The sequence below is a fragment of the Oryctolagus cuniculus genome, chromosome 3 (assembly GCF_051225735.1).
Source record: "Oryctolagus cuniculus isolate XC-2025 breed Fujian yellow rabbit chromosome 3, ASM5122573v1, whole genome shotgun sequence".
NCBI classification, from domain to species: Eukaryota; Metazoa; Chordata; class Mammalia; order Lagomorpha; family Leporidae; genus Oryctolagus; species Oryctolagus cuniculus.
The window spans coordinates 81,626,531-81,645,981 of record NC_142869.1 but is presented as its reverse complement, the minus strand read 5'-3'; the positions used below and the strand labels follow the sequence as shown (position 1 = coordinate 81,645,981).

Here is a 19,451-nt window from a genome sequence, read left to right as displayed (position 1 = left end):
CTATGTGCTTCTTGTACTTGGAAGCCCCTTTATTTCTCCAAATTATGGAAATTTTCTGTAATTATTTCACTAAATAGGCCTTCTAATCCATCCTCTTTCCATGCCTTCAGGAAGACCCATATGTTGGAATCCCATGACTCTGCAACACTTTTTTTTTTCTTTGTATAAACTTTTTTTTTTTTAAAAAGGCTTTTATTTAATGAATACAAATTTCATAGGTACAGCTTTAGGAATAAGTGGTTCTTCCCCCCCTTCTCACCTTCCCACCCCCACTCCCATCCCACCTCCTACTCCCTCTCCCATCTCATTCATCATTAAGATTCATTTTTAATTAAATTTATATACAGAAGACCAACTCTATAGTAAGTAAAGATTTCCACAATTTGTACCCACACAGACAAACAAACTATAAAGACTGTTTGAAAACAAGTTTTACAGTTAATTCTCATAGTACAACTCATTAAGGTCAGAGATCCTACATGAGAAGTAAGTGCACAGTGACTCCTGTTATTGATTTAACAATTGACACTCTTATTTATGATGTCAGTAATCACCCAAGGCTCTTATCATGAGCTGCCAAGGCTATGGAAGCCTCTTGAGTCCACAAACTCCGACCTTATTTAGACAAGGCCATAATCAAAGTAGAAGTTCTCTCCTTTCTTCAGAGAAAAGTACATCCTTCTTTGATGGTCCCTTATTTTCATTGTGGTCTTACTCACAGAGATCTTTCATGTAGATCATTTTTTGCCACAGTGTCTTGGCTTTCCATGCCTGAAATGCTCTCATGGCCAGATCTGAATGCTTTAAGGGCTGATTCTGAAGTCAGAGTGCTGTTTAGGGCATTTGTCATTCTATGAATGTGCTGTGTGGTCTGTTTCCTATGTTGGAATATTCTCTCCTTTTTAATTCTATCTTTTGTTATTACCAGACACTTGGTCTTATTTATGTGATCCCTTTAACACTTAATCCTATCTATATGATCAATTACACACTTAATATGATCACTTTAACACATAAGATGGTATTAGTACCTCTCTCTCTAATTCTTTCAAATAAATAAAATAAATCTTTTTTTTTTAAAGTTCAACCGATGGTATTAAGTAGAAAAAGAAAATAATGAAAAAGGCTAATAAACTGTTCCTTGACAGTCAAGACCAGGGCTGTTCCAGTCATTGCTTTTAATAGTGTCAATTTCACTTCTACAGGTTTCCTTTTAGGTGCTCTGTTGGTTGTCACAGATCAGGGAGAACATATGGTATTTGTCCCTTTGGGACTGGCTTATTTCACCAAGTATGATGTTTTCCAACACTGTTTTTAATTTTTCTAATTTCTTTTTTTTTTTTTTGGTCTGACTGTAAAATTTCCAGAGATTTGTCTTCTAACTTGGATATTCTTTCTTCTGCCTCACTGTTAAGTGTTGTTAAGGCTTTCCACTTCATTTTTTACTTGACCTACTGAATTCTTCATTTGTAATATTTCATTTTGGCTTCCCTTTAAAAATGTCAACTTCATGGAAAAATTTAATTCATGTCATGTATGGATTTCTTTAGTTTATGGATTTGCTTCTGACTGCTTCTGAGTAATCCTATGAATCTTTTGAATTTTATTTGCAACATGTCATCAATCTTCTTCACATTTTAGTATTGAAGTGTTGTGTTCCTTTGGGGGTGTCATGTTGTCCTCCTTATTGTCATTTCTTAAATTTTTGCATTTATTTTTAGGTATTTGTGGAGAGTCTTGTTTTTTTTTTCTCCCTCTGATGGCTTTTACCTTTGGAATATGCCTCTGTGGCTTAGTGGGGTGTCTGCATGTGTTGGGTGAAGTCATGGAGCTCTGTTCAGTGCTCCAGAGTGGGGGGAGTATCCAAGGTGACACCTGGGTTAGGCATGGTAGATCTCTTTTATTATCAGAGGGGAGAGTTTGATCAGCTGTGTTTGTATAGTCTCACCCTCACATTCTCTCTTCCAAGGTAACCAGTGCCCATGTGCTAACCCCATTGAGTACAATATCCATTTGTTCTGCCATAAGAATCACACAAAGGATCTGTGCAGTCTTCAGTGTGAGCAAGGATCCCGCCACAGTGACCCACCCCAGCCAATCAGGGAGCCCCAAGCTATATTGCCAGTGGCTTGGGTTGCTGCAGACTGGTCTCACCTCACTTTCCAAAGCTGGTGCTTAGGCTCTCAGCTGCTGGGGTCCTGTATTGTGTCATTATCATGCTGCCCTCCACACCCTCCACATGGAGCCACAGCATCCCTCTTCCTTCCATGGAGCTTCCATTTCAGTTTTCTCCCTCACTCTGCCCTAAGATTGCATTCTCTCCACTGTTTTGTTTTTTAAACTGTCTTCCCCTAAAGCAGTAAATGCCTTCCCTATTCCTCCATCTTGGAAACTCCTAAAGGCTGATTTTAAAAGAGGATTCACAAAGAGCAAAGCTCTTCTTCCCCTCCCCAGCTACTCCACTCGGTCTGATTGTGGGCCCAAATACAGGCCTTCCCTGAAGCTGCTGGCCTGATGACAAAAGTTCCAGGACTTCCCGGAAAGGAAGCGAGGTCATGGTGAAGTCATAGCACTGCATCAAGAAGGGGAATTCTCAGGAATGGGTACCTGCAGGGAAGGAAGCTTTCTCAACCTATAGCCAGGAATATTTCCTGGACTATCTCTGTCCCCACAAGCTTTGCTTCATTTCTTGCTGGCAATGAAGTGTAGGTGTCTTGGACTCTTGGGCAAATATGTTTGATTCATCCTGGCTCCATTCCAATCCAGGCTGTCCCTGCCCTGGGCCACAGCAGCTGCAGGTGACTCATATCATCTCAGTCTCATTCCTGCAGATAGCAGGCTGGCTTTATTGTTTTAGGAAAGTTCCACCAGTACCCTGGACTTGCCTTAAAGCAAACAGCTCTTAGAGATCAGGGACTGCCTCTTCCTACCATTATTTTTAGCAATTAGTGCAATGCTTTGCATGTGGCAGGCACTCAGAAAATAAGTATTGCATCAACTGAAGGCATGAGGTGTTTTATGTGGAGTTGGGAGTATTGTGTCAAGGTTCTCCAAACAGGACCAACTGGGTTGGGTAGAGGCAGTCACAGAGACAGGTATCTTAAGGAAAATCCAAAATCTGTAGGGCACACTAGCCAAAATTTAGAATCAGCCAAGGTGTCCATCATCATATGAATGGCTAAAGAAAAATGTAGGTATATATGAATGTTAATCATCTATTTAAAAATAAGGAAATTCTACCATTTGCAGCAAAATGGATGCAAGTGGAAGATATCATATTATGCTGATTGAAAAAAACCAGACTCAGAAAGACAGATACCACATGTTCTCTCTTATATATGGGAGCTAAAATTTAAAAAATAAGTAAGAGAAATGTCTGTATTTCTATTTCAGCAAATATAGTTTTGTAAAACTTTGTTTTATACCTTTAATCAATCCAATGCTTAAGAATGTTATACTTCTATAGTTTTAACGATCTGTGATTACTTTAAAATTTACCATATATGGGTAATGTGGTCATTTTTCCATTCTATTTTTGTTTACAGCCATTGTCTACATCCCCATTAAACTAGGGTCTTCTACTTTTTACTTGTTAAACTTCTTATTCAGTGAAGCATTAAGCCCATTTTACTGTAATGTAAACTTAAAATATGTCATCTCAAAAAAAAAAAAAAGAGGGAGAAGGAAGGAGGAAGAGGGGAGAGAAGAAGGGAGGGAGGAAGAGGATATTACTATATTCTTAGAATTGTATCTGCAAATCACATTGAATTTGATAAAAGCTAATTAAAAATTTAAAAAACACAAAGCAAAGCAAAACAAAACTAAAAACCAAAATTCACAGGGCAGGCTATCAGCTTGGAAATGCAGGCAAGTATTGGTGCTGTAGTCATAGGTTAGAATTTCTTCTCTGGAAAACCTCTGCTTTTAAGGCCTTGGACTAATTAGACTGAGCCCACCTAAGTTATAAAGCTTTTTACTTAAAGCCAACTGATTGTAGATATTAATCACATCCAAAATATCTTCACAGAACACCTAAATTGGTGTTTCATTAAGTAACTGTAACCTAGCAAAATTGAAATAAAGCAAACTATAACATCCCACATCAAATTATGTCTGCAGACACGGCCACCATAAACACTATGATCAAAACAAAAAAACTGCCACCAAAGAAACTACAGAATAAAAAGCCAATCACAGACAGCTGGCCTCAGTTTAGAGTGCCAGCTCCAAAATGCTCACAACACAGTGCCTGCCATCAAGGAGGTAACTTAGTGTTGAGGGAATCACACTGGTAGACTGATAGTTAACAACTGGTGTAATAAGTACTATAACCAAGAGGTAAGCAAAACTTGCTTACTGCTGTTTAGAGTTGGGTAACCTAGAAGTGTTCAGAATGACCTTGGTAACCCAAGGCAAGGTGTGACGTCAGCCAGGCTATTATTAAAACCTTAGCTACTCTATGGAGAGAGTTCAAGATCCTTTAAATAAATGGAGTCCCAATGGCCACAAATGTCAGAGCACCTCCAGGTGACCTGGGTGTTTGGGGAAAGACCTGGAAGTCAGCCTGCGTGTTGGTCAGAAGCTCCAGGCCCTGTCCTGCTTTTAATCTGAACTCATGGAGATAAATTCCGAAGAAATGGATGCCTGGGAGGGGTAGGTTCCTGCCTCTTCTCCGCCTACTGCCTTACCCAGGGAAATGAGGCCCCTGGCCAACCTCAGCAGCATTTCTATTTCTGGAAGGGGAGCATTGCGTCCCGATTCCTTTCCCCTGGGAGATGTAAGCAGCCTGGAGGCCTATGTTTACTTCACGGTGCTGACGGCTTTTCTGATGCACCTATTTTCTAGTTTTCTCTCCAGTCACATCTGTTGTTAAAGATTGGCCTCGAGAAATTTAGTTGCGGATCCATTGCTTACAGCATGATGGAGGGGTTGGATCTCCCTCCTTCCTCTTTTCTGCATAGAAACACGATGACTATACAAGATAGCACAAAGTCCCTACATTCACACACCAGTCTGTGCTCTCAAATCCAAGGGTAAGACTCCCAAGCCTAGGGCTGCAGTCATAGGTAAATCTGCTGTGGCATCTTGCAGGAGCACAGGGTCTGAGGAGAGCCGAGGTACTCATGGGTACAGAAAACATGGCTGCTGAGGTGTCATGATCAGAGTCAGAATCTGGCTGGTCAGAAAAGAACTCAAAATCTGCAACTTGCAGCCTAAGAAGAGTCTGGAATGCATGGCCTCAAACCTCCTAGTGTGTCTCTCAGGAGGGTGGGATTAGAAGGGGCACAGAGAAACCCTCAATTTCTCTACTATACACCTCTTTGTTGCGTAACTTTGATACTAAGAATATAGATTCCTTTTGTAATTAGAAATTAAAAGCCAGATTATGTGTGGGGAGCAACTCAGACTAGACTAAGTTACTGGAATTAAGACTTATTCTATGCATCTGCTCTCCCACAATATGGCGCTGGGAGAGGAGTAAACAACTTCTACACAGCTGCCTCTCGCCAATTTGATTGATGAGCTGCAGGAGCTGATCTTGCTCCTGATTGGAGGAGAGCAGCATGCTCGGTGTGTGGGTAGCACAGTTGGGATTGGTGGAAGAGGACTATAAAGGAGGAGAGAGACAACATGCACCAGGAACATCTGGATAACATCTGAGCAGCCCCCGAGAGAGCCGGCCGGCGGTGTGCCGCTCCCCCACGGAAGTGGGGAAAGTGGCAGGGGAACCGCCCCTCCACGGAGGTGGAGGGGTTGCCAGCCAACCCGGGAAGGACCAGCAGCAAACCCGGGAAGGGCCGAGCAGACAAAAGAACAGCGCAGGGTCCTGTGTCGTTCCTCCGCGAAGAGGGGGAGCGACAATTATGGTCTAAGATAATTGATTACTTGCCCTGAGAGCAACAGCAACACAGAGCACCAACTGACCCTGGCAGGGAAATGCCCTCAACCCAGCATGCATGCACCTCGTCAGCAGGTTACAGGTGACTTGGCTCTTCTATTTCTTGCTGCTGGTTTTAAAAGCACTCCCTCTGCAGGATAACGCACTCAGGGCAGCTTCCACCTGCTAAGTTTCTGTGCCGGGAGGTCCTACCACCCCACCTACACCTGATGGCTGGTCAATGGCAAGTGATGGCAGTGACCATCTGAGTGTTTATCTGCCAAGCAGCTTGGGTTCGGGGCTGACGTGCAGTTTACTTATCATGCAGAGCTGCAGCTGGAGGTGGCCGGCGTGAATTGGCATCTGCTTTTGCAGAGCACGATTTCTGCAAATAATTAACCACCAGAACTCTTGATTCTCTCTAATTAATGAAGAGAAAGCCTGGAATCTTCAAAGTCCACAGATGTCATGCTGCCATTGTGTCACAATTGATCTCCTTTGTTCTAGACCCAAGAGCATGCCTCTCCTAATTCTTTATAAATTGAATTTTCCTATTACTAGTTGTGACAGCTAAGTAACATGACTTCAGAAATTCACCCTCAGTTCATGCCAGTATTCGAGCTGAAATAATAATAACTTTAAAAAAGAACCCTCATGGAACAAGCTTGCTGTCTCTGGCCCAGAGTTAATCCTAGTGAACAGACACCTACTGAAAGGAGGGTCTTTACTTAGTTCTAATTGATCTTGCTAAGTGGAGTCTGAATTATTGGGAATTCTGCTATAGAGCGAACAAGGAGATGCTTCCTGTTCTCTGTCCACCTCCCATGAGGCCAGGATGCAAGATGATGGAACTTTGCTCCCACGGGATAGGGACTCCTAATGGGGACCTTAACAGAGTTGAGTTCCATGGGGGAACAGCCAGTGTGCTGTCCTGACAGCCTGAGATCTCGATCTTGCAGGAAAAGAAGCAACGTGGTGGTTATCATTGCAAATGGCCTACGCCTCTGGACTTATTCTGAACGTACACTGAAATCTCCTAGCTGTTAAACACTGAGTCAGATCCTGTCACTCTGCTCCCCACACTCCATTGGCCCCCATCCCTCTAAAAGATAGCTAAATATATACATATCAGCCTATGAGGGCGTACCCATGTGACCACTGTCTCCTCTGCGACCTCACTCTGTTGCAGGCACACAGCTCCCTCAGTATTCCACCAACACCCTAAGCATGCTCCCTCCTTGGGGCCTGTGCCTTGGCTGTGCAGTCTGTCTGTAGCACCAATTTCCAGATGTCCACTTGGCTCACTTGTTCTCATCCTTTAAAATGTTGCTCCAATGTCTCCGTCTTAGGGAGACCTTTTGTTGACCACCCCATCTAAAATAAAGCCCTCTCCCATAGCACCCTCATTCTTTGTACCTTGCTGGGTTTTCTTCTTTTACTTTCTGACATACCATATAATTTCCTTATTATGTATTTGTTATTAAATCTGTGCCTCCTATACTTCTTTGTAGAGTATAAGTTTCACAAGAACAGGGCTTCTTGTCTATTTTGTTCACTAATGTATTCCCAGCAACTAGAACCCTGCTAATTCAATAAATATTTTGTAAAAGGAATGAATCAGCCATCACCAAATGAGTATTTGCTGTCGTGTGTGAAGACTGCATGTACCCATCCAACATGACTGTTCAAACATCTTATAAAGGCTGGGGTAGGAGCTACCGCTTTTTCTTTCTCAAGTGTCTGGGTTAAGTCCTGCTGTTCTCTTTGGCTGCCAAATGTTAATAATTAAAGCAAACAGTGTGATCAGAGTTAAATATTACTTGGGGTGTTGATTTCTTTCCTGGTAAGTTCTTACAGGAGGAAGCTAGTGTGGGACTGGCTAAGAATGGTGCTTTGGAGGTCGTTTCTGCTACATATTTTGAATGTGATTTGTCCCTGCCAACATTCAGGATGAAATTTACTTGCCAATGTAATGATATTGAGAGGTGGTGGGGCCTTTAAGAGTTAATTAAGTCATGAGCCTATTTTCTTAATTTTAGGGAAAAAAGGCTTAACGGTTGTTAGGAGGTAGGACCAGAACCTGCATTCTGCTTACAAGTCATTTCTGTTCATAATGCTTTTCAGATCAGAATGACAACCAGCCTGTTTTCCTGGTTTTTGGCCCCTAGGTGCATGTTCTTTCTCTTGGGTCCACAGACAGTTGGGCAGTGCTCAGAGGAACTGGAAAGCAGAAATGAATGTGGTGGTAATGGAAGTGAGGGTAGTCCTTGGTGTCACTCGATAGTGAGGAGGAAGCATTCCTTGGTGCCCAAGAAACGAGCAAATATGCTAAGGGAAAAAAAAAAAAAAAAAGCTTTGGAGAGGCAGTTGCACTCAAGCCAACAACCTCTGATTTCTCTACGAGTTATTTCTATGCAATGGGGCCACCGATTCCTGTTCCAGATTCTTTGCATTGATAAGCACTTGCTGAATCCTGCCTGTGTGTGTGACTTGCTAGGGTTAGACAGATCTGGCAGATTCCAGCATAGACAACCAGGGTTCTGGGAAGTGGATGGCTCCAGCCTTCTGTGCATACTTGACTCGTGCCTTATATCAATCTAATCCTTACTCAGGGGGCCTGACCAGAGAGGAAAACATGCATGCGTTCACTTAACAAGTCCGCTTGTGCTGGGCTGCGTGCTGTCATGGCACGAGGCTCAGAGGTAGAATGTAGCCCTGATTCTACACCTGCTTGTTGGGTAACTTTGGCCACTCATCTCCTTGCACCGTCGTTTCTGCTACATATTTTGAATGTGATTTGTCCCTGCCAACATTCAGGATGAAATTTACTTGCCAATGTAATGATATTGAGAGGTGGTGGGGCCTTTAAGAGTTAATTAAGTCATGAGCCTATTTTCTTAATTTTAGGGAAAAAAGGCTTAATGGTTGTTAGGAGGTAGGACCAGGACCTGCATTCTGCTTACAAGTCATTTCTGTTCATAATGCTTTTCAGATCAGAATGACGACCAGCCTGTTTTCCTCCTGGAGCTACAACTGAAATGGTTGCATGAGCAAAAATGGATTTTTACCAATCCAAAGTGGATTATAACTGAAGTAGCCTCTCTAATTTAGAGGATGTGCAGAGGTCAGAGATGAGACTATGGGCTCAGCATTATGGAAGTAGAAGTATGAATTACTGTGTTTTTTGGATATTCTAAATTCAAATTCCAAGACTGACATTTAAAGCATCCCTCTAAAGCCGAGTTTGGCACAGTGCTCTGGTTCTAAATAGCAAAATTGACCTTCCCTCTTAGACTCATATCCTAAATTATTCTGCGGATTCTTCCTCCAGACAACCCACCTGAAGCAGCCTCCAGGACACTCCTGCTGATTTACAACTGCAATCTTGCTAAGAGGAATGGAAGAAAGCCAGGATGAGTTTCTGTTAGACAGAATTACTGGCGTGAAATACTAACATCGCTACAACCTGGCATATAACTGACGGCCACATACCTGCTCCTCCTTTCTTACTTCACTGAAATAGGTCATTTGTTGGAAAACTAAGGCAGTCTTGTTCCTTAACCTCCCTGTCTCCCCCAACCCCAAGGAATGAAGAACAAGGCTGCTGATGGCGCTATTTAGCGTGTGCTTGAACGTGGCTCCTGGAAGCCAGCCGTGGACCTGGGAGCCTTCTCTTGTTCAATTCCCATGTCAGTGGTTTGTCTTTGAGCGTCTGTGACTGCTGAGTGCATAGCTCTGTTTCCTGCCTTTATAGAAGGAATAAAGAGGATGAGGCGGGATGCAAGCAGGAAGCTCCAGCTGTCGCTGGTTAAGATGCAATGATTGACTGTGAATTGGCCATTTGGCTCATGTCAAATATTATTCACATGAAGAATGGCATCCCTTTCACTAGTATTTGTCTTCTTCCAGAACTTGACTCAAGCTATCAATTAGTCAATCAAATATTTATTGAACTTCCCTCCCAATTTTGCATGAAGTACAAATGGTACAACAAGAAATAAAATCTTGTAAGGTATCCAGAACTTAGCTTGGAAAATAAGATAGTTGTTCATTAAGAGTGGAAAACCGAGACCTGTGTTGTGGTGCCAGTGGGTTAAGCTGCTGCTTACAACACTAGCATCCCATGTGGGAGTGCCAGTTTGAGTTCCTGTTGCTCCACCTTTCATCCAGCTCCCCGTTAATGCACCAGGGAAGGAAGCAGAAGATGGCTCCTGCTACTCATGTGGGAGACTCAGTTGGAGTTCCTGACTTCAGCCTGGCCCAGCCCTAGCTGTTGTAGCCATTTAGGAAGTGAGCCAGCAGATGGAAGATCTTTCTGTCACTCTGCCTTTCAAATAAATAAATCTTTAAAAGATAAAAAGAGTGGGAAACTGAAATGGCGATGGTGCCCAGTGAACACACAGGCAATGTGAGTGAATGGACAAAGCTGCATCATAATAGCGCCTTAGACCACATTCTTTTCATTGCACAGACACATTTTCCTTGTATGTAAATACAGGAATGCATGCTTAGCACAGGAATATTCTTTCTTCCATGAAATAGGAGTCCTCTTGGGCTCTCTAGAGGTGAGAATATCTTCCTTGATTCTTCTATAGAGTAGGGTAAGTGCCAAGCTGAATGCCAAGCAAGCACCGTGGGGAGCGCTACAGGGAACTGATGGGTCCATGTCCAAGTAGGGAGCTTGTGGGCCACTGGGAGAGAGCAGCTCTTTGCTAAGCACCATATTGCTTCATTGCTGCGTGAGAATGGGAGCTTGATTATATATGATGTTTTCAAACTCTTCTAAAACAGTGTACTTCCCCAAAGACATCTTGAGAGGTATTGCAATTTTTCTCCCTTAGATTCTTTTAGGTTTGTTTAGTTCTTCATTTCCCCCCAAGTGGATGGGAGGCTCTTAAGTGAAGGCCAAGGTTCTTCCTGATTTGCCTGCTCACAGCTGCTGGGCAGTGCTATGGTCTCATTCTCGGGCTCACCAAGACAGAACAGACCTCTCCCTATGGTACAGTCAAAGCCACATAGAGCAGTGCACCAATGCATGAGTACTGATGATCAAGGGAAGCAGGTGGTTCTTACAAAGTGGCCGGGTTACAGATTGATAACCTTGAAAAGGTCTCCATGGCAGATTGCAAAATGTTCACAAATGCCTCCCCTCCTTGTCTTCTGGCTTCTCTACTTCTCTTCACATCTAAAAGTCTATTTCTGTGCTCCTTGATTCTGGGTTTGGCAGTGTGACTCATTTTGGCCACTAGGCTATTAACAAGCATGGTATAAGTCAAGTCTTGAAAAGTACTTGTACACCAAAGCTTGCCAACTCCTACCGCACTAGATGCAAGGGACCACTGTAAAAATACACTCTGGCCGGCGCCACGGCTCACTTGGCTAATCCTCTGCCTGCGGCACCAGCACCCCAGGTTCTAGTCCCGGTCGGGGCGCCGGATTCTGTCCTGGTTACTCCTCTTCCAGTCCAGCTCTCTGCTGTGGCCCGGGAAGGCAGTGGAGGATGGCCCAAGTGCTTGGGCCCTGCACCCACATAGGAGAGACCAGAAGGAAGCACCTGGCTCCTGGCTTTGGATTGGTGCAGTGTGCTGGCCATGGCGGCCATTTGTGGGGTGAACCAACGGAAGGAAGACCTTTCTGTCTCTGTCTCTCACTAACTCTGTCAAAACAAACAAACAAACAAACACCTCAAACTAGCCTTCTAGAAATACCATAGAAAGGAGAACTGAGGCACACACTCCAGCAGACAGCCTATTGGCTGCCAGGCTCTGTCAGTGTGGCTTGTCCTAGGCCTACAATCTGTTCCAAAGGAGACCTACAAACAAACTGCCCAGCTGAGCCTAGCCCAAATTGCCAGCCACAATTTGAACTAATAAATTAGTTTACAGTTGTGAACTAATAAATGATCAATGCTTGAAAAACAACAGAAAAACAACACACTATGTTGCACAACCCAATAGGGGGCCAGATTCTGCTTGCTGGTCTCAGTTTGCTCCATGCAAACAGAATGATGTCTACACAGCTCCGTAGGAAAGATACTTCTGAGATCATAGGAACTCTGTGCAAGGATACTGTACCAGTTCCTTCCTCCTGCATCCCCAAGTCAGTCCTCTGCCTGTATGCATGCCTCTGATAAAAGGGTGTGTGTGGAAATCAGTAACCAGGAAGGACAAAGGTAGGAACTGTACTGTTTATTGACCTTGAAGTCAAGTTTATCAGTTTCAGTTTATGTCTCAATTGGGAATTTTCATGAACAGAGGAGAGAAAGAGAGAGGAATGTTATCAACATGGGACTGGTATGCGTTCCTTATAAATGGATGAGTTTGGTCCCCTTTTGCCTTCTCTTGCCATCTTTGGCTCTTTCACAATGAGAAGATGCAGACAAAGATCCTCATCAAATCCCGGCTCCTTGATCTTGGACTCCGCAGCTGGAAGCCAATACATTTCTGCTCATGTTAATCCAGTCCATTTGGCAGCAGAGAATGGACTATATTGTTAGGGAATTAAAAATTTGGGAATCTTGTAAGGGATGGAAACCCTTGAAAGATTTTTAAACAAACAAGAGTTACATTCTGATTCGTAGTTCTGAAAGACAATGGATGCTAGAAAATTGGTGACTCAGAGGTGGGGAGATCAGCTGGGAAGTTGTTAAAGAAGTTGAGGCAAGAGAGAATGAACTACAGGGACAATGAACGTTGCAGAGGAGAGGCTGACCCACAGACCCTGTGACTCAGAGTGGACATGGCATGGCAGTGGTTAGAGAAGGCGGGATGACAGCAGTGAAGAGAGCTGCACAAGCCCGAGGTTTCCTGCCCAGGCTTCTGATTGAAGGAACTTGGTATAGCAGAGCTGTGTGTGTGAGTGAGCTTTGTGTGGTTCAGCAGAAGATGTAGCATAAAATCACAATTAGACATCCAGTGTCCACCAACCTCCTGTGGCGGTCCCCCAAGAGGCAGATGCTGGGCCAGCTAACTTCTTGCTTCTGGATTGTACGACAGTGTTTTCAAGCAGCGTGATGATGAGAACTATGGAGAAAACGGGCAGAGGAAAGGAGGAAGCACAGATAATGGTTCAGAGTGCTTCGGTGTGAAACTGAATGCCAGCAGCTTGAAGGACAGTCAAGGGTCTTCTGTTGGGAACTCCAACCAAAAATAGCAACCGGGGCTGGCCCAGCCAGATCGCAGGCCCATGCTCTGTGGCTACGTGCGGGTGCCATCCCTGTAAGCAGGCTGGGTGGATCCCCAGATGACCTTGGCCTAAAGTTAGCTCTCCCAATCGCCGGTGGCTGAGTTCCAAAGCAGCAGCAATAGCAGCTGACAGCTTTGGAAGTGTATTTTCTCCTCAGAAGAAAAAGTGCCCACAAGCAATACATTTCCCAAGTGATTATCCTTCCCGGTTAGACTCAGAGCCCTGCGGCTGGAAATTTGCCTATGGTTTCCGTAAGGCCATTTAAAAAATCGTTTTTTGCTTCAGTCAAAATACCTTGAACCTCTCGGGTAACTCAGAAGAATCAAAGTGTAAGTTCTACCCCTGGGAAATATGCCCAAGGAAGGCCTGCTTGCGTGCTTCAGTTCATTAGAGTATCTTTTCGCCTTCTACATATCACAATAAAAGTAAATTAGAGCACAAGGATTCAAAGGCAGAGAGGGAATCTATCCCTAACAATCAGAAGTAAATGCCACCCCTGGGGATCTGAAATTGGAAATATGAGATTCCGCTAACTTGGAGACTCTCAGATAAAAAAATTCTTGCTGTCACCGAGAGCTCAGTTCGAAGCACCTGGTAGTAAGTTTGCTGTGGTGTACAGTCACTGGGGAAAACAGAGATTGCAGCAGTATTACCGTGCATGTAAACTGAACTTCAGATACTGTGCTTCTTCCAGGGAACACTAGAGGGCGTAAGTCGGATAAAAGAAAAAGGCTATCATGGGAATGAATGGGAATGAAGAGGAGAGGACTGTGACCAAGAGGGCCGGTCTGCATCTCCTGAGGACAGAATCTCACAGGCACTTGACAAAGTGACTAGATGTAAAATCCAGTATTAACAATTTGTATCCATGATCTCTGAGGCTGTTCAGAATCCAAAACACTAGAGAAGAGCTATTGCTCTCTGACCAGAATCTGTTTTCTGTCCATTTTAGGCATTTTGAAAGCCGATACAGTCCAGCTCTGTCTGTGAGACGCTGCTGTTAGAGGACCCACCATTGGGATGAATCACCTTTCACAGATACACAGGATACTTTTTCTTAGGGCTGGTGATGATACTTGGCGTTTTCACAGTGAATAGTAATGGAATGACATTTTCAGACCCTTGTGAGAATCAGATGTGCTCTTTGAAGCCCACCTCTGCCCATTTTCTCCATAGTTCTCATCATTACAGGAAAACACCATTGAACAATCCAGAAACAAGGAAGTTAGCTGGCCCAGGGTCATGCACTTGTCTATGAGAACTGATGGTGGTTTTTCTTATTGAAATTCCCAGTTCCTCAGTCCCTTTGTGCTGTGCCTCGGAAAATGCCAAAAGATTTATAAAGGCAGAGTCTCATCACCAATATTTTAAATAATAAGTAAATTGCTACAATCAGAAACAAATACTTTAAAATTTTAACAAGAGATTATTCAATTGATTATGAAAATATTTTACTAATTTTTCCATGAAATACTGTCCTTAAACCTGATTTGTTTTTGAAATATAGCTGTTAAAAGCATGTGTGAAACTGATTGTAGAAAAAAATCACTATAGAGCATGCTAAAGGTTAATAATGATCTGTCCTTATGCAAACCTGGGGGTCAGACTCACCTGGACATTAATGTCTACAGAGTAGAAATGACACTGGGAACTTCCCCAAGCAGACGCTTTGGAAACGATCAATGACACTGACAAGAAACACTCGGCTCGGAAATTGCAGTTTGTGCTCATTAGCCATGCATTATACTACTCACCTCTCAGGGCAGAATCTTTAATTTCAGAAAGTGCTGACGTGTGTTACTGCACCCGTTATCAAGTCTTTGGCAGAAATGCCATTTATCCTTGCGGTGGTAATGACCGGATTTAAAACATTCTGGTGTCACCATCCCTGAAAAAGCACATTCATTTGAATATTTCTTCCACAGGCATAGTGAAATATTTCATGAAGGCACATGGGTGTAGCGTCCTAGGGAGAGATATTGCCGGTGAATGACAGAACGTCTGGTTGACTTACAGGAAATCCCAAGTGCTCGTATGAGAATAGGTTAGGTTTAGATTGACGAGCAAATGTGTAGCCAGACTTCTGGCTGACAAATGGCAGAACTATGCCAGTGCATTTCACTTCTCTGGAGAGAGACCAAAAGTGAAACAGGAGGATCAAGTTCATTCCATAAAGGACATTGAAACCTCGTGGATGGCAGGGTGCCGCGAGAGTGAGCACGTATAGTTAGTAATGCCCCCAGATAGTATTGGGTGACTTCTCAGTTGGGTTCATGTCCAAGCGAGTGATCAAATCCTAAACAATCACTGCTGTGTCCCGGGTGTGTTTATCTTGACTTTGCTTCGGAGGATCCTTGTATCTTCAGGAGGAGTCTGTTTTACTGGGTGTGTTGGTTTAAAGCCACTAGCATCTAAAAATGGCATGTTTGTGTGAACTAGAAACTGAAAACAACAACTGATGAGATTAGTATTAAAAATGGTGCCAAGTGTTAAATGGTCCAGGTAGAATTAGACTTTTTCCAACTGTGCAGAGCTGAGAAGAGGTGGATCCATTCAGCGTCTGTCAAGGATGAATTGTTTGGACCGTGCTGTTTCCGATTGAGGGTGAAAGTTCAGAAATTTTGGTCTGCCTTCAAGGCAGTGGTGTGATAGTAAGGATGGATACTGTTCACTGAGTTCCTAAGATGTGGCCCTCTCCTGCTCAGTGCTAGACAAACATTGTCTCATCACCACCATACCACAAGGTGGAGTTTATATTGTTTGTATCTTAGGTGGACCTGAGATTTAGGGACAACAGTTCACTTGTCCAAGATTGCACAGTAATGAGTGACCACATCAGAATTTAAACTCCCATGTAATCCAAAGCCTTTTCCATCATGTCCCATTGTTTATTGGACATCTGATGAACAGAACCAATCAAGGTTTGGCAGCTTGCAAGCCCTGTAGTGTCTGGTGGGTATTGAGGCAGGAACAACAAAGAACCAAGATACCTGGGTTTGAATTCTGGCTGTAGCATTTACTGGCTGTGTGATCTTGGAAAATTTCTGAACCTCTCTGAACCATCTCTTCATCTATGAAAAGGGCAAGTGTATTTGCGTGCATTGTGGGGTATTAGACTTTAAAACTGCTTTTCATTTCTAACCTTTGATTTCATGAGCTTTCACGGAGCTTTTAATTTTCCTGTAATTGAGGTGCATGCTTGGCCTTTTGCTCCTTAAGTGAACTCAGATGTGAAGAAATGTTTCCATGTGAAATTCAAGCACTGAGTTAATTTCTGCCGTAGAGATATTAGGCCTCCCTGTAAGATTCTATCCTTATGTGGGTTGCCCTGGCACAGTCTCTTCGTTTTGCTGGTGGATGACTCCGCTGTGTGCTGAGTACAATGTCCCCTTCCTAAGTGAGCCATGGAGAGGACTGTAGGACATGCTAGAAGTGAAAAATGATATTTCACAATATTTTCACAAAATAAAACAACTGCAGTTGCTTTCATATGAAGGCAGTAAAGATTACATCCAATGAATGAGAAAACCAAATATTCAAGTGGTTGCCTGTTTTGTGTGCTTTGTTCTACTTGTAAGTTAATGAGTTTATTTATTGTAGCCCTCTCCTTATTTAAAATTCAATAGGCCCATGAGCTTTCCCTGAAAATGGCTGTCTACTCTGGGAACGACCACCACTTGCTTGTTTGGCGTGCACCCATTGTCCTGTTGATGGAAATATATACATTGGCTCTCCAACCACGCATAGTCCTCATCCGCTGCTCTGCATTCTTGAGGATCAAATGACATAGGCCATGCTGTATGTAGGGAGCAGTGTTAGAAAATGCCTTTGATGTTGGGCCTTGAAACATTCAATGGTTAAACCCAAGCTTTTGCTATTTGACCAAATGCCAAATGTGCTACCCTAAATATGATCTTAGATAACTGGATGGAAAAATAAGGTAAAACCACTGGAAAAATATTTCAAAACTATTTTGCAGAGGTAATTCGGGTAAAGCTTTGATCAATTGGAAAGTGAGTTGGGGAGGTTATCCTAGCTAATTAGGAAAAAAGGCAAAACACTTCATAAGGAGTCATTTAGTATACACTGAGTGCCTCCAATGTATATAGTATTATACTTTCAAAGGGGGCAAAAGTTCATAGACTGCTTCTACCCGAAGCATCTTCTGGTTTTCCTCAATCAAGTATTGTTGAAGATTTTCCTCTATTTCCTCCCATTATTTTTCTTTTTTAAAAATATTTATTTATTTGAAAGGCAGAGTTACAGAGAGGCAGAGACAGAGGCAGAGAGAGAGGCCTTCCATCTCTTGGTTCACTCCCCAGATGGCTGCCGTAAGCCCAAGCTGTGCTGATCCAATGCCAGGAGCTTCTTCTAGGTCTCCCACGTGGGTGCAGCAGCCCAAGGACTTGGGCCATCTTCTACTACTTTCTCAGGCCATAGTTAAGAGCTGGATAGTAAGTGGAGCAGCTAGGATTCGAACTGGCACCCATATGGGATGCTGGCACTGCAGGTTGTGGCTGTACCCGCTACACCACAGTGCCGGGCCCCATTCCTTTTCAATGCTTATACTTTTTTGTTGGTTTTGTTGCAAAGATGTGATCATACAGAATATTGTGCTTCAATTCTTGTTTTTGTTTTAAGATTTATTTATTTGAAAGACAGAGTTACAGAGAGGTACAGACAGAGAGAAAGATCTTCCATCCGCTGGTTCACTCCCCAAATGGCTACAATGACTGGGGCTGGGCAAGGCCAAAGCCAGGATTGAGGAGTTTTTGTGTCTCCCACATGAGTGCAGGGACCCAAGCACTTGGGCCATCCTCTGCTGCTTTCTGAGGCATGTAACAGGGAGTTGGATTGGAAGTAGAGCAGCCAGGATTTGAACTGGTGCCCATATGGGATGCCGGCACTGCAGGCTGGGGCTTTAACCCTCTGTGGCACAGCGTCGGCCCCAATTCTTATTCATTTAACATAATAATTTAAGCTGTCATTCTGTTAAGGGAATATAATGGCATGTATAAATATTCCCTTGTTTACTTAACATTTATGTTTTTTTCCACTTATTTTCCACAATGAAAGTGTTACGAAAAAATCTTTACATTTAATGATTTCCCCCTTATTTTATTTCCTATAGCAGATTTTCGTATGTGGACTTGATGGATCAAAGAGCACAATTTTAAAGGCTCAATATTATCAACATTCATTGCAAATGCTTTCCAAAGAACTTGAACCATTTTATACTCCCACTACCATTGTTTGTAGGTTGCTCCATTCTGTCTCCATCATTTTGGGTTTCTGTTTGTTTGCATTTTTACTTGGACAGTAGACAAACTATCTTGGAAAAGAAAGTTAACACTTGTGATTTATTTGATTCATGCAATAACTTTCCCGAGTCAACGGTTTACAGATGAATAGATACTAGGGAGGATGAAATGACTACAGTTATTATCAGAGCTGGAATTTGCCCTTGCTTCTTCTGAGTCCAGGCTTGTCATATGTTCCTCTCTTCCAGAGCTGTCCCCCTGTGCAGGATGGGTCGAGGCTAATGAGCCCTTCAAGATAAGCTTGGAGAGGCTCGGTGGTTGGTCTGTATAAAGCTGGAATGGCCGAGAAGAACTGGAGATTAAATTGTCTAAATGGCTTCATTCCCTTAAAAATCAAACATTTCTATAAAAAGAGTGAATAATTTTGATTAATGAACACATGCTGTTTCCCCCTCCCACATGTACAGTAAAAAGATTTAAAAAGGAAAAAGGCATGTGATTTAGTAGTGCCTGGGTGTTGGAGCATTTTAACTAAACTCAGATACACATGGGTAGCTCCAGTTGGAAGTTGTTCATGCGTATCTGAAGGCAGAACCTGGCCTTTTGACTTGAGCCTATTAAACATGAGGGAATTCATAGTTAAAATTCCACTCTTAGCTCCCCAGCCAGGACAGGAATGGCCCCAGCAATAAAACATGATGGACAAGGCTGCCACCAGGTCCAATAATCTGTTGGCATTATAGAGTAGGGTAGGCAAACCACAGTAAATCAAGGCGTCACCCTCATTTTTCAAAGAACTCAATGGATTAAATGTGTGTGCGTCATTCCTTGCAGCGAGAAGGCAGACTGGTTTTACAGCAGCCTAGAGCAGGGTGTGTGGAATAAGTGACAAATGCTTCCATGTTTGTCACTTGACCATGTGGAAGGTCATCTTGGGAAAATGACTGGGGGCCATGTGCCCACTTTGTAGGAAGCCAAAGAAGGAGACCACAGTTTGGAGGCCACAGTCATCAAGTGGCAGGTTCTGCCAGCATCAGCTCCACCGGGAGTGACTTTGGGGCAGAGCCCTTGGTGCTTCCATGCAGCTGGGGGATGTTGGTGCTTAGGAGGTCCATTGGGAACTGAGC

General features: G+C 43.3%; 1 protein-coding gene across 23 annotated transcripts in view; it reads right to left on the bottom strand.

The window, feature by feature from the left end:
• The window catches only part of ITGB6 (integrin subunit beta 6), a 142,703-nt gene extending 127,345 nt beyond the window's left edge, over nt 1-15,358 (bottom strand). For 4 of the 23 annotated variants that reach the window (XR_016230844.1, XR_016230842.1, XM_089328254.1 and 1 more), the window contains exon 1: nt 14,818-15,105. The gene's annotated coding sequence lies outside the window, so the exon portion shown is untranslated. Of the gene's footprint in view, nt 1-14,817 lie in introns of all 23 variants that reach the window. The other 19 variants (XR_016230843.1, XR_016230846.1, XR_016230845.1 and 16 more) reach the window with 14 other exon arrangements.
• Nucleotides 15,359-19,451: the final 4,093 nt, after the last annotated feature.